The following is a 14,172-nucleotide window of genomic DNA, read 5'->3' as shown; positions in this document are numbered from 1 at the left end:
CCAAGCAGAAAATGTGGTGTTGTTCCTCCAGCTTGCGTTGGGCTTCACTGGAACACCGTAGCAAACCAAGACAGAGATGTTTGCCAGGGAGCAGGGTGCTGCATTGAAGTGGCAGGCAACAGGTAGTTCGAGGTCTTTTTTGTGAGCAGAATGTAGATGTTCTGCGAAGCGGTCGCCAAGTCTATGCTTTGCTTCCCCAATGTAGAGGAGACCACATTGTGAGCAGCGAATGCAGTAGACTAGATTCTGGGAAGTGCAGGTGAAGTGTTGCTTCACCTGAAAAGAATGTTTGGGCCCTTGGATACTGGGCAGGGAGGGGGTAAATAGACAGGCGTTGCACCTTTGCCGGTTACAGCGGAAGGTGCCATAGGGCTGTGGGGAGGTGTTGGGGGTGAAGGAATTGTGGACCAGGGTGTTCCAGACGGAATGGTCCCTAAGGAAGGCGGACAAGGGAGGGGAGGGGAATATGTGTCTGGAGGTGGCGCCTGGCTGAAGGTGGCAGGAATGGCGTCTGATGATTATTAATGATCATTAAGTTTGATGATGACTGTGAAACTATGGTCAATCTTTTGGGGAAGGGCTACAGAAGTGTCTATTCACTAATATCCTTCAGAGGAGGAAACTGCCATCCTTTCCTGGTCTGGCCTGCACGTGACCCCAGACCCACAGCAATGTGGTTGACTCTTCACTGCCCTGGGAGCAATAGGTGCTGGCCTGGCCAACAACGCCCATATCCTGAGAATGACGAAAATGTAAGCTTCAACATCTGTACCTTCAAAGTTCTGATAGCTGTAGCAGTTTGAAAGCTGCATGGGAGTATGAATATGTCCAGTTATAGGTATCTCAATCCCAAATTACCATCACAAAACTACATCAAGAAATCAACTTAGTAAACACCTTGAACCTGGGAAGAGAAATAAAAAAGCTGAAGGAGGAATTTCCAGTGTTTAGGCATGGAGCAGCTGCAGGAATGGTGGTGAAAAATTAAGGGGATCTGTAAAAGGTAAAGATTGTAGGAATGTAGTAGTTGTGAAGTAATGGAGCAAATTTTCCACTGGCTGTGCAGTCATTATGCCAACATAAATGCATGAAATAAATCTAAACTGATCTACTGTCATTCTGTCCTTTGAAAGCCATCAATATATTCGCTCATTTATGTCATACATGTTGTTTGGTGTCATATGAAAATACCCAACACTGCTGCCTCTCTCAATCTTTTCCCTGACTTAAGCAAGAGTATTCAGCCCAAGTATATCCTTCTTGATTAAAGCTGTCAAACCATCCTCAATCAATGCAGCTGCTTTCCTTCTCTCTCATCCATAAATACTTGTTTTCCAGCAATATTAAGAACCATTTCAGTTCTTCTTAGGGATGGCATGGTGACTCAGTGCTGCCTCATAGCGCCAGGGACCTGGGTTCAATTCCAGCCTCGGGTGACTGTCTGTATGTTTGCAGATTTTCGTTGTATCTATGTGGGTTTGCTCTGCTTTCCTCCCATAGTCCAAAGATGTGCCGGTTAGGTGGATTGGCCATGGGAAATTGCCTATCGTGTCCAGAGGTGTGCATGTTAGGTGGGTTAGCCATGGGAAATGTAGGGTTATTGGGATAAGGAGAGTGTCTTGTTTGGATGCTCTTTAGAGGGCCAGTGTGGACTCAGTGGGTTGAATGGCCTATTTCTGCACTGTAGGGATTTTATGAGTTCAGTCTCTGGTAGTGTAACATGTCATAATCCCATGTCGCAGCTCGTGCCTTAAATGCATCAGCCTCTTTAGTAAAACTAAAGGCTGGATCCTCCTGTCTCATTGGCTAGTTTAATGAGGTCAGCCACGTGGACCTCATGTAACATGAGTTCCCTGATTGGGACTGTTAATCTGGTCCAATCAGGGAGCCCGAGCTGACAGATAAAAAGGGTGAATGTCAGAGATACTGGTACCAGGCTCTGAATGAGGCAGTACCATGATCAAGGACTGTTCCTGTGTAGATAAGGGGAGACTTGGTGATGGGGGATTGGCCTCTATGGAATTATTTCAGCTAAACCATGAGGTAAATCAAATGAAAATACAAATGACATGGCTGAACTTGTGACAGTTTGCTCGTGCCAAATGAACCAATTCCATTGTAGGTAAAGTGTTGGAAAGGATTATAAGAGATAGGATTTATAATCATCTAGAAAGGAATAATTTGATTAGGGGTGACCAAACAGGTGGATGAGGATAAAGCAGTGGTGTATATGGATTTCAGTAAAGTGTTTGATAAGACGGTAGGCTATTGCAGAAAATACGGAGGCATGGTATTGAGGGTGATTTAATGGTTTAGATCGGAAATTGGCTCGCTGTAAGAAGACAGAGGGTGGTGGTTGATGGGAAATGTTCATCCTGGAGTTCAGTTACTAGTGGTGTACCGCAAGGATCTGTTTTGGGGCCACTGCTGTTTGTCATTTTTATAAATGACCTGGATGAGGGTGTAGACAGATGGGTTAGTAAATTTGCAGATGACACTAAAGTCAGTGGAGTTGTGGATATTGTGGAAGGATGTTGCAGGTTACAGAGGGACATAGATAAGCTACAAAGCTGGACTGAGAGGTGGCAAATGGAGTTTAATGCTGGAAAGTGTGAGGTGATTCACTTTGGAAGGAGTAATAGGAATACAGAGTACTGGGCTAATGGTAAGATTCTTGGTATTGTGGATGAGCAGAGAGATCTAGGTGTCCATGTGCATAGATCCCTGAAAGTTGCCACCCAGGTTGATAGGGTTGTTAAGAAGGTGTACAGTGTGTTAGGTTTTATTGGTAGAGGGATTGAGTTTCAGAGCCATGAGGTCGTGTTACAGCTGCACAAAACTCTGGTGCGGCCACTCTTGGAGTATTGTGTACAGTTCTGGTCGCCGCATTATAGGAATGCTGTGGAAGCATTGGAAAGGGTGCAGAGGAGATTTACCAGGATGTTGCCTGGTATGGAGGGAAGGTCTTATGAGGAAAGCCTGAGGGACTTGAGGCTTTTTTCGTTAGAGAGAAGAAGGTTAAGAGGTGACTTAATAGAGACATAAAAGATAATCAGAGGATTAGACAGGGTGGACAGTGAGCGCCTTTTTCCTCGGATGGTGATGACTAGCATGAGGGGACATAGCTTTAAATTGAGGGGTGATAGATATAGGACAGATGTCAGAGGTAGGTTCTTTACTCAGAGAGTAGTAAGGGCGTGGAATGCCCTGCCTGCAACAGTAGTAGACTCGCCAACTTTAAGGGCATTTAAATGGTCATTGGACAAACATATGGATGATAATGGAATAATGTAGGTTAGATGGGCTTCAGATTGGTTTCATAGTTTGGCGCAACATCGAGGGCCGAAGTGCCTGTACTGCGCTGAAGTGTTCTATGTTCTACGTTCCTTTGTAATATCACGTTCTTTGAAAGCAAATTTATGTGCATGTATATTGACACATGTATATGGAGCCATAAAGTAATGTAGCTTATAAGTAAGCTGTTTGGCCTATCATTCTAGTGCTAGTTAAGTCATAGAATCTCTTTGGTCCAACAAGCTCACACTGACTCTTGGAGCATTCCACCCAGACCCATTCTCTTAAGCAACACATCCCTGAACACTATGGGCAATTTAGCATGGCCAATTCACCTAGCCTGCACATCTTTGGACTGTGGGAGAAAACAATAGACAATAGGTGCAGGAGTAGGCCATTCGGCCCTTCGAGCCAGCGCCACCATTCAATATGATCATGGCTGATCATCCACAATCAGTATCCTGTTCCTGCCTTATCCCCATAACCCTTGAAATCAGAGCACCCAAAGGAAACCCACGCAGACAAGGGGAGAATGTGCAAATTTCACACAGACAGTCGCCCGAGGGTGGAATCGATCACAGGTCCCTGGCGCTGGGAGGCAGCAGTGTGAACCATTGAGCCACCGTGCCACCCAAAAAGATTGAGGACCTTAACGACATGATGGCATATAAAAAACAGACATTGCTGGAGAACAATAGCATGTGCATAGCTTCCAGTTCAAGCCATTTCTGGCCTGTCCTTGCTTCAGATTGTAAGAAAGTGTGTAGCTTTTGGTTTTATTTGCTTGCACTCGCTACATTCTGTTAGCAGGCAGTGCAATTTAAAAGCTTTCTAAAGGACACACCTGATCAGGGACTTGAACCCTAGGCCCTCAGATTAAAAATCTGGCATTGTACCGACTGAGTGATTTGGGCTATTTTTGCCAAAGCTTCCAATCAATCCCTTTTACTCTATAACCAAGCTTGTTTGAATTTGATTTTTGGTAGGGTTTTAGCTAGTTAAATTGGCTCTCTATTAATGGGAGAGCGATGTTACTGGAACAGTTTTCACATTTACTCCCATGAGAATACAGCAAACTTTGCTTTAACCGGTATTTTAAGTGACAGGTACTTTCGATAAACCGACAATTTATTTACCTCAAATACCATGCATTTAATGTATTATTGCAATCCCCGTGATGTCCATGTGGTTAGTTAAGGGTGCAAGTGAGAAGGCTCTGCCGGTAAGTTTCATTTAAGACAAAGTCACATAATTATTTAAATGACTTGTGCTGTAAATAAAGTATAACATTGATACATATAGCCTCTGCATTACATTTCTGTTACTTTGTGTGTTTGCGAACCTCTTGATCAACCAGAATATTTGATCATCTGGCGCACTCTGGATCCCATAAGTGCCAGTTCATAAAAAAGTTTGCTGTCTTATAAAATTTAGTACCAGCAATCCAATGAATTTGGGAAATAACCTGCACCTGATGAATGATGAATGTAAAGCCCCGTATATCTAAGCTAATATAAAGTACACAATTATTTTTGAATAGCAGCCTCTTGAAGGAACACCAACTTCCATTATATCATGAGATGTGGAGGAGGTTTATGTGTTTGCTCAACCACATTATAATCTTAAAATATGCCCACACATCAAAAGTGTAACTTTAGCAAAATGACAAAAGAAATGATGTAGAAGCCTATTGACTTCTTCTCCAAGCAGGTAGAATAAGGCACGGTGGCTCAGTGGTCAGCCCCGCTTCCTCCCAGCGCCAGGGACCAGGGGAATTTGATCCCACCCTCGGGCGACTGTCTGTGTGGAGTTTGCACATTCTCCATGTGCTCCGGTTCTTCCCACAGTCCAGAGATGTGCAGGTTGGGTAGTTTGGTCATGTGAAATGCAGGGGACAGGGTTGGTTAGCTGGAGAGTTAGTGTGAACTTGATGGGCTTAATTGCCTGCTTCGACACAGTAAGGGTTCTATGAATAGGGGCTTTTTCACCTATGACTCTATCATGTTGGAAGCAAGTACTATCTTGTCATTTAAGAAACATTTGGACAGAGACATGAATAGGATAGCTATGGAGGGATATGGACCAAACGCAAACAATAGGGACTGGTTTAATTGTGAAAATTGGACAGCATTGGCAACATGGGCCAAATGTTCTGCTTCCACGCAGTAGATCCCCCAAGGCTCTAATGTTCCTGTATTCAAATGATACAGATTTATGTATCTCATTAGTTGACATTTTTGTGTTAATGTTTTCTGTTTTAGTTGTATATTCATGTTATTGTGCTTCTACATTGCACAAATAGCTTCAGACCAATATATACTTTGGTCCAGCCCACTACTGACCAGACAGTAGGAGCTCCACCAACCACTGATTTCCTAATACTCATTCTCCTTTAACCTTGGCCAAGAGCTGACAGAATAGATATCAAAAAGACTTAAAATAAAATTTGAAAAGAGTCATGGTTTGCTTTTAAAAATCAATTCTTGTGCCTATTGCGAGTATGATTGTAATCAAGCGCCAAATATCAATTTATTCAACAGGCAGCTCCTGGGGAGGTCAGCAACCCTTTTCAGGGCAGCTATTGTAACCAGGTTAAGGATTATTTTTCCTGAATGACTAGACAAAGTAGCAGGAATGTGAGCGTGCCAGACCTTATTCCTGTCACCTTAACGGCATTCCAATTGTACACGATTCCATTTACAGTTTTAGCCATGCCAAATTATGAAGCTGCGCTCAATGTTGATATTGGGACCGGCAGAGATTTTGCTGGATCCAGATGGAGAAGTCAACTTTTGTTCTGTGGGAAAATTAAATGACTTTAACACTGCTGCTGCACATTTGAAGCATGAATGAATCAGCTTTAAGGATTAGTGTTATTGCTGGTTATTAGATCAAACCTCTTATTTAACATGTAAGTCTGGAAAATTCCTGCATCTAACACATATATGAAGGGGAAGAGCTTCCATTTATACAGCACTGTAGAAGACCTCAATAAGACCTCTTTGGAGACAATTAAGTACTTTTTGGAGTGTAAAGTTAAAAGTGAAACCACTATAGTCCCAGACTGAAGTGTAGTCACTATTGACCAACAAGATCTGTGACTGCCAATTTGCACACAGAAGGATCCCATTTTTCTTGTTTTCCCTCTCATTTTAAAAACAGAGGTTACTAATGCACCACAATTTTACTTTGTGATGTATTGCCATACTCTAGTTAAGAGCGGCCTTTTTACAGGGCATATTATTCTATTAACTCGCTGAATATCTCTGTTGCTTCAAAGTTTGCTAATCTATTGGCCAAGTTTGACATACGATTTGTGATTCATCCTGAAATGAGTATTCAATTTTACATAATAGCATTTAATTTATTTTGTTTTGCCAGCCTAGCTCTGAAGTTGAACCTGAAAGCCATATGACTGTGACGCTGAGATCTGGCACATGATCTAGGCTCCACATGGAGAAATGTGAGGGTGCTGCATTTTGGAAAGGCAAATCAGGCAGGATTTATACACTTAATGGTAAGGTCCTGGAGTGTGTTGCTGAAGAAAGAGACCTTGGAGTGAAGGTTCATAATTCCTTGAACGTGGAGTTGCAAGTCGTTGGAACAGTGAAGAAAGCATTTGGTATGCTTGCCTTTATTGGTCAGTGCACTGAGTAAAGGAGTTGGAAGTTCATGTGCGGCTATACAGGGAATTGATTAGGAAACTTTTGGAATATTGCATTTAATTCTGGTTTCTCTGTGATAGGAAAGATGTTGTGAAACATGCAAGGGTTCAGAAAAGATTTACATAGATGTTACTATGGGTCGGAGGGCTTGAGCTATAGGGAGAGGCTGAATAGGCTGGGGCTATTTTCCCTAGAGCATTGAAGGCTGAGAAGTAACCCAATAGAGGTTTATAAAATCATGAGAGGCATGGATAGGGTAAATAGTGAAGATCTTTACCCTAGAGTAGGGAAATCCAAAACTAGAGGGCACAGGTTTAAGGTGAGAGGGGAAAGATTTAGACGGGACCTTTTTTCTGAAGAAGGATCTTGACACGAAACGTCAGCTTTCCTGCTCCTCTGATGCTGTCTGGCCTGCTGTGTTCATCCTGCACTACACCTTGTTATCCCAGATTCTCCAGCATCTGCAGTTCCTACTATCTCTGCCGTGGGAAGAAACTTTTCATAATGAGCAGTTAGGTAATGCATCACTTGGGATGTGGTCATTTGAAGCATTAAGGAGGGCATTGGATGATTATTTGAAATGGTGTGCAGGGGTAAGGCAGGAGTTTGGCACGAAATAATCAAACTGATGCAGCCATGAAGGATTGAATGACCCTCTGCACTGCAATAATCTGTGATTTGTAATGGGGTGAAGGTGTTATCATTGTGTTGATAGTGCAACAGACTAGTTACCGAGTGGCTGAGCGGAATAAGCCACAGAATGTGAATTCAAATCCCACCATGGAAGAATGACAATTAATTCCTTTTCTAACCAATCAGGAAATAAAATGGTGTTGTCATTAAAGTAGCCACGAAACTGCCGGGCTATGATTAAAACTCAACCTGTTCCCTTTAGGCTGTTATCACTCTATTGAGCCTATATTTAATTCCTATCCCATGCCAATGTGGTTACAGACCTTTCAAACTGCTGCCCAGTGATCCAGGAAAGCCCACTACCATCTTCTAATAAGCCACAATCTCCATGTGACAAGAATAAGTTTTAAAAGAATGTGATTGCTGCTACAATTATCTCATTCTGCATCAATTATACATAGAAACGTAGAAGAGCAGGAGTAGCCCATTCTACCCCTCAAATCTATCTTACCATTCAATATGATCATGGTTGACCATCGAACTCAATATTCTAAACCTGCTCTCCCCCGATATCCCTTGATCCTTTTAGCCACAGGAGCGATATCTACCTCCTTGAAAACACGCAATGTTTTGACATCAACCATTTTCTATGATAGTGAACCTACGGCCACACTAGTCTCTAGGCGGAGAAATTTCTCCTTATCTCAGTCCTAAAAGGCTTACCCTTCATCATTTAACAATAACTCCTGGTTCTGGACTCCTCCACTATTGGGAACATCCTTCATGCATGTAACCTGTCTAGTCCCATTAGAATTTTATAGGCTTCTATGAGACTCCCCACTCATTTTTGTAAACTCTAGTGAATTCAACCACAACTGCCTCCTTCTCTCCTTGCACGTCAATCCTGCCATCCCAGGAGTCAATTTGGTAAAATTCGATGCACTCTCTCTATAGCAAGAACAACCTTCCTCTGATAAGGAGATCAAAGCTGCACACAGCATTCCAGGTCAAAGCCCTGTATAATTGCAACGACACATCTTTGCTTCTGTACTTGAATCCTCTTGCTATGCAGGCAATGCAAACCTTGCCTTCTTGACTGCCTACTGCACCTGCGCAGTTACTTTCAGTAACTCATGGGCGAAGTCACCCAGGCCTTGTCGAACATTACCCACTCCCTATTTACAGGCATTCACATAATAATCTGCTTTCTTATTTTTGCTACCAAAGTGGATAACCTGACATTATAATGCATTGGCCATGCATTTGCCCACTCACTATCCAAATCACGCTATTAACATCCCTGCATCCACCCCACAGCTCGCCCTCGCACCCACTTGCTACATTTTACTGGGTTTACCACCTGACAAGACAGCGCCAAGGCCCCTCATTCATTCTGAGGGTTGTCATATACTTTAACAATCTGGCACTTTGACTAGTCTTCAAAATCTGTTGAACGCATCAGCAATGTGGGAAGGTTTTAATTAGAGCAGCTTTTTCCTTTCTGCTTCAGCGGAGGAGAATCCAGAGAAAGAAATTCTTAGAGGAATCTATTTTAAGCCTAGATCCTGGCAGTCATATAATTGATGAATGGTCATAGTCTAGTCATCAAAAAGATGTTTTCTTTTTGAAAGTATTTCCACACATCAGCTAAAATAATGCTTTTGTGTTCATTAGTATTCGAATTGCCTCCACATAAGTCATTAGTTTTGAATGCAGTGACAGTGCTGCACCCTCCTGAGACAGTGATGGTATGCAGGTCACCACACTGCCAAATTTCACTTTTAAGTAATGCAAATTGACTTCCATTCATAACATCAGAAAGGGGAGTGTAATCTCCCTCCTCCTTCCACAACCTTAGAGTGTGCAAAGTTGTGCATTTTCGCAGTCCTCCAATAAGGGAATTCCAGTTACTGTTCTAATGCACAAGAATGACTTCCAGGTTTATTGCCAACACACAAAAAAAATGAAAACTCAGCTGAAGTGTTCTCTTCTGTAACTCTGGAGGTCCTCCTGAACTCACCAGGGTTATGACCTTCCAATTTTTCTCTTCATCCTTTAAGTGAGGGTATCCAACAATATAGCACAGGCTAGTCAATGGAGCTGAGATACGGATCAACCACAATCTAACTAAAAGGGCAGGGCAGAATTGATGGGCTGAATGGACTATTCCTGTTCATTTGTACAGCACCTCAGAAGTACTTGATTTGCATAACTCCACCAATGTTTCATTGAGGATTTAAAAATAACCCTTGGAGTAGCACCTTGTGTTCTATGTGCTTGGTAAGATTATGGAAGAAAAATTACAGCAACAACAAATTATATTTATATACCACCTTTTAAGGTCATAAAATATTTCAATGCGCTTCACAGAGGTGGTAGAAAGCAAACTTAGACATCAAAACATAATTCAAAGTTAAGGCAAAATAACCACAAGCTTGGCTAAAGTGATAGATTTTAAGGAGCATCTTAAAGGAAGGAAGTGATGTAGAGAATCAGAATGATTGTGGCAGGAATTTCCAGAATCTTAGGCCTTGGGCGTCTGAAGGCAATGATGGAGCAATTACAGTGAGGATGCTCAAAGGCATGAATTGTTCTCGAATGGAGGAGAATCCCATGCAGGGATAAGAGGAAGTGAGGTCTCTGAGATTCGTGAAAACAAGGTTGGGAGTTTTAAAATCATGATAGAGTCACAGAGTCATACAACATAGAAACAGACCTTTCAGTCCAACTCATCTTCACCGACCAGCCAAACCAACCTGATCCAGTCTCATTTGCCAGCATTTGGCCCATATCCCTCCAAACCTTTCATTTTCATATACCTATCCAGATGGGCTTTACATGTTGTAATTGTACCGAGACGTTTGATCAATGTCAATGTAGGTCAGTGAGTGAGAGGATGAGTGGGGAATGGGTGAGTTCGCTCGGTTCTGAATAACCAAAAACTTACAAAGGATGTGAGAGTCTGGCCAGGAGTGGAGTGACATAGTCAAGTTTAGAGGTAACACAGGAATGAATAATTGATTCAGCCGCAGAAAGATGCATTCTTGATCAGTTTGGAAATTAAGAGTTACAGAGAAAGAACAGGAAAGTAGAAGTGAGGAACGTCAGATCATCTATAATCCTATTTAATGGCAGAACAGGCTTGATGGCCAAACAGCCTACTCCTGTTCCAATCTACTATGACCTTACATTGTGGAAATGGAAATAGATTTCTTAATGACGGCACAGATCTGTGATCGGAATCTCATTTTGTGTTGACTATGACACCACAATATTGACCACCCCGATCCTATTGATGTCTGATTATCTGGCATTTTGCAGGTAGCTTTGAAATAGTTGACAGAGAGATCTGCTAGAATCAACTCTGAGCTACATCTTTAAAAAAGAACATTCACAGGTTGTGTGTGTCACTGTGTAGACCAGCATTTATTGTTCATCCCTAATAGCCCAGAGTGCAGTTAAGAGTCAACCAAATGGCACTGGGTCTAGAACCACACATAGACTAGGCCAGGTAAGGAGGGCAGATTCCTTCCCTAAAGAACATTAATGAACCAGCTGAGAACTGCCAATGCTAGAGTCAAAGATAACACAGTGTGGAGCTGGAGGAAAACAGCAGACCAGGCAGTGTCAGAGCAGCAGGAAACTGAAAAAGGGTCCCAACCTGAAACGTCAACTCTCTTGCTCCTCTGATGCTGCCTAGCCTGCTGTGCTCTTCCAGCTCCACACTGTGTTATCAATGAACCAGGTGAGATTTTTATTTCCTGTACAACAATTGAGTGATCACTCAGTTACTGTTGGACTAGCTTGTTCCTCCATAGATTTTTCCCTATTGAATTCAAATTTTACTATGTCCTGTGTTTGGATTCAACCTCATATCCCCAGAACATTGATCTAGCTTTCTAGATTGCTAGCCCATTTACAGTACCACATATTAGTCTATGCTATTCATGTCAATAGGACCCCAATACAGTTCTTTATAAGTTATTGGTAAGTTTTCTTTTTAATCAGTTCATGGATAAGGCACCACAAATAAATCCAGTATTTATTGCCTATCCTCAAATAAACATTGAATTGTCTGACTTGACATAGCCATTTTAGAGGGCAGTTATAATAGTAAACCACATTGCTGTGGGTCTGGAATTATATGTAGGCCAGAGCAGGTAAGAGCGGTCAGAGCACTGAGTACTGGAGTCAGGACATCATGTTAGAGCTGTACAAAACATTGATGTGGCCCCACTTGGAGTACCGTGTACGATACTGATCACCCTGCTATAGGAAGGATGTTACTAAACAGGAAATGATACAAAACATATTTACAAGGATGTTACTGAGACTGGAAGGTTTGTTTTATAAAGAGAGGCTGGATAAGCTATGATTTTTTTTACCCATGGAGAGCAGGAGTCTGAGGGTTGACCTTACAGGGGTTCGTAAAATTGTGAAGGGGCATAGATAAGCTGAATAACGAAGGTCTTTCCCCATGGTAGGGGAATGCAAAACTAGAGGGCATAGGTTTAAGGTGAGAGGGGTAAGATTTAAAAGGGACCCAAGATCAACTTTTTCACAAAGAGGGTAATGCATACATGGAACAAGCTGACAGAGGAAGTGGCCTAGGCGGGTACAAATACAACATTTAAAAAAGACAATGGACATGTACATGGAATGGTAAGGTTTAGAGTAATATGGGCCAAACACAGGCAAGTGGGACTAGTTCAGTTTAGTAAACATAGTTGGAGTGGACAAGTTGGACTGAAGGGCCTGTTTCCATCCTATGTGACTATCACTCTGTTTCCTTCCCTAAAGGCCATTAGTGAACCAGTTGGAATTGTGTAATACTCAATGGTAGCTTCATGTTCATCATCACTGAGACAAAATTTATGTTCCAGATTTATTTATCTAAACTAAATTCCACCAGTTGATGGAAAATGATTTGAATGTATGTCTGCAACTTATTAGCTCGGGCCTTTGAATTAATAGCCCAGTGACACTATCACTATAATAAAAACAAAATTCTAATCCGGGGGACCTGAAGTAACAACAGAAATTGTTAGAGATACTCTGCAGATCTGGGCAATATCCATGGAGAGAGAAATGGAGTTCGTGTTGCGATCCAATATGACTCCTTTTCATTACTGCATTGTCATGACACCATTGCTAATGACATTGAGTGACCTGACCTAAAAAGAAGTCTGTCAGCCGCTCTAAAAAATGCATTTACGTGATACACGTGCAATCTGAAGGATCTTGTGACCATTTGTATGATTAATTGCGACCGACATCCTAATCTTACCTTCATGGTCAGGGATCATTGATAAATCTGCCCACATTTCCTGCATAGCCAACAGGTGAACAGCATGCAAAAAGCCCAGGCATTTTGGAGATAGAATTGGAATGTGATCCACCTTTGCAAATGATTCAGATCTCTGGCCACTTAGAACATAAGAACTTGATGGAAGCCATTTAGCCCTCGAATCTGCTCCATCGCTTCATTGAATCATGGCTGATCTCATTTCACTTCACTTTCTTGCCTGTTCTCTATAACCCCTCAACCTAATTATCTCCTCCTTAAATTTATGCAGTGTCCACTGCACTCGGAATTCAACAAATTCACGTCCCTTTGAGGGAAATAATTCCTCCTCATCTCGATTTTAAATTTGCACCTCTTATCCTAAAACTGTGACCTTTCATTTTAGATTGCCCACAAGGGGAAATGTCTGCTCTGTGTTCACTATGTCGTTCCCCTTTAACATCTTTTGTACCTCAATTAGATCTCCTCTCATTCTTCTAAGCTCTAGTGAGTTTGGGCCTATTTCTTTCTGGTTGGTTTGGAGCAAGATTTGAGGAGGACATGCCTTACTCAGCCTATGACAGGCCAAAAACAAAAGATCACTTGATAAATCAACAATGTAGGTTTTTTTCCTACTCATTCATGGGATGTGGACATCATTGACTAGGCCAGCATTTATTGCCAACTGGCACTTGCTCAGAAGGCCGATAAAGTCAACAAGATTGCTGTGTATTTGGAGTCACACGTGGGTCAGACTAAGTAAAGATGACAGATTTTCTTCCCAAATGTTATTAGTGAACCAGATGGGTTTTAACACCAACTGAGAATGGTTATAAGGTCACTGTTAGATGAGTTGTCAGCACCTGCTATGGTGGGATTCAAACCCATGTTCCCAAAGTATTAATCTGAGGCTCATTTCAGTGGGGCTGATGACATTACCACAGTCTTTCATAGAATCCCCTACAGGGTGGAAACAGGCCCTTCAGCCCAACCAGCCCATACCAACCCTCGGAGCACTCTGCCCGGACCCATCCCCCTATAACCTGTCTAATCTACACATCCCTGAACACTATAGGCAATGTAGCATGGCCAATCCACCTTTCCTACACATCTTTGGAACATGGAAGGAAACTGGAGCAAACCCAGTCAGGCACGGGGAGAATGTGCAAACTCCACACAGTCAGTCACCTGAGGGCGGAATCGAACCTGGGTCCCTGGCGCTGTGAAGCTGCAGTGCTAACCACTGAGCCACCGTGCTGCCCTAACTTTTCACCAAATATGTTTGCAATGGGTGTA

General features: G+C 42.3%; 1 protein-coding gene across 5 annotated transcripts in view; it reads left to right on the top strand.

Moving 5' to 3' along the window:
* Positions 1-14,172, top strand: part of LOC125460853 (monocarboxylate transporter 2-like) — a 318,309-nt gene that overhangs the window by 82,683 nt on the left and 221,454 nt on the right. The window lies entirely within an intron of this gene.

The sequence above is a fragment of the Stegostoma tigrinum genome, chromosome 18 (genome assembly GCF_030684315.1).
Source record: "Stegostoma tigrinum isolate sSteTig4 chromosome 18, sSteTig4.hap1, whole genome shotgun sequence".
Classification (NCBI taxonomy): domain Eukaryota; kingdom Metazoa; phylum Chordata; class Chondrichthyes; order Orectolobiformes; family Stegostomatidae; genus Stegostoma; species Stegostoma tigrinum.
Note: the sequence above shows the minus strand (reverse complement) of the source record. Positions and strands in the feature narration are given on the sequence as shown.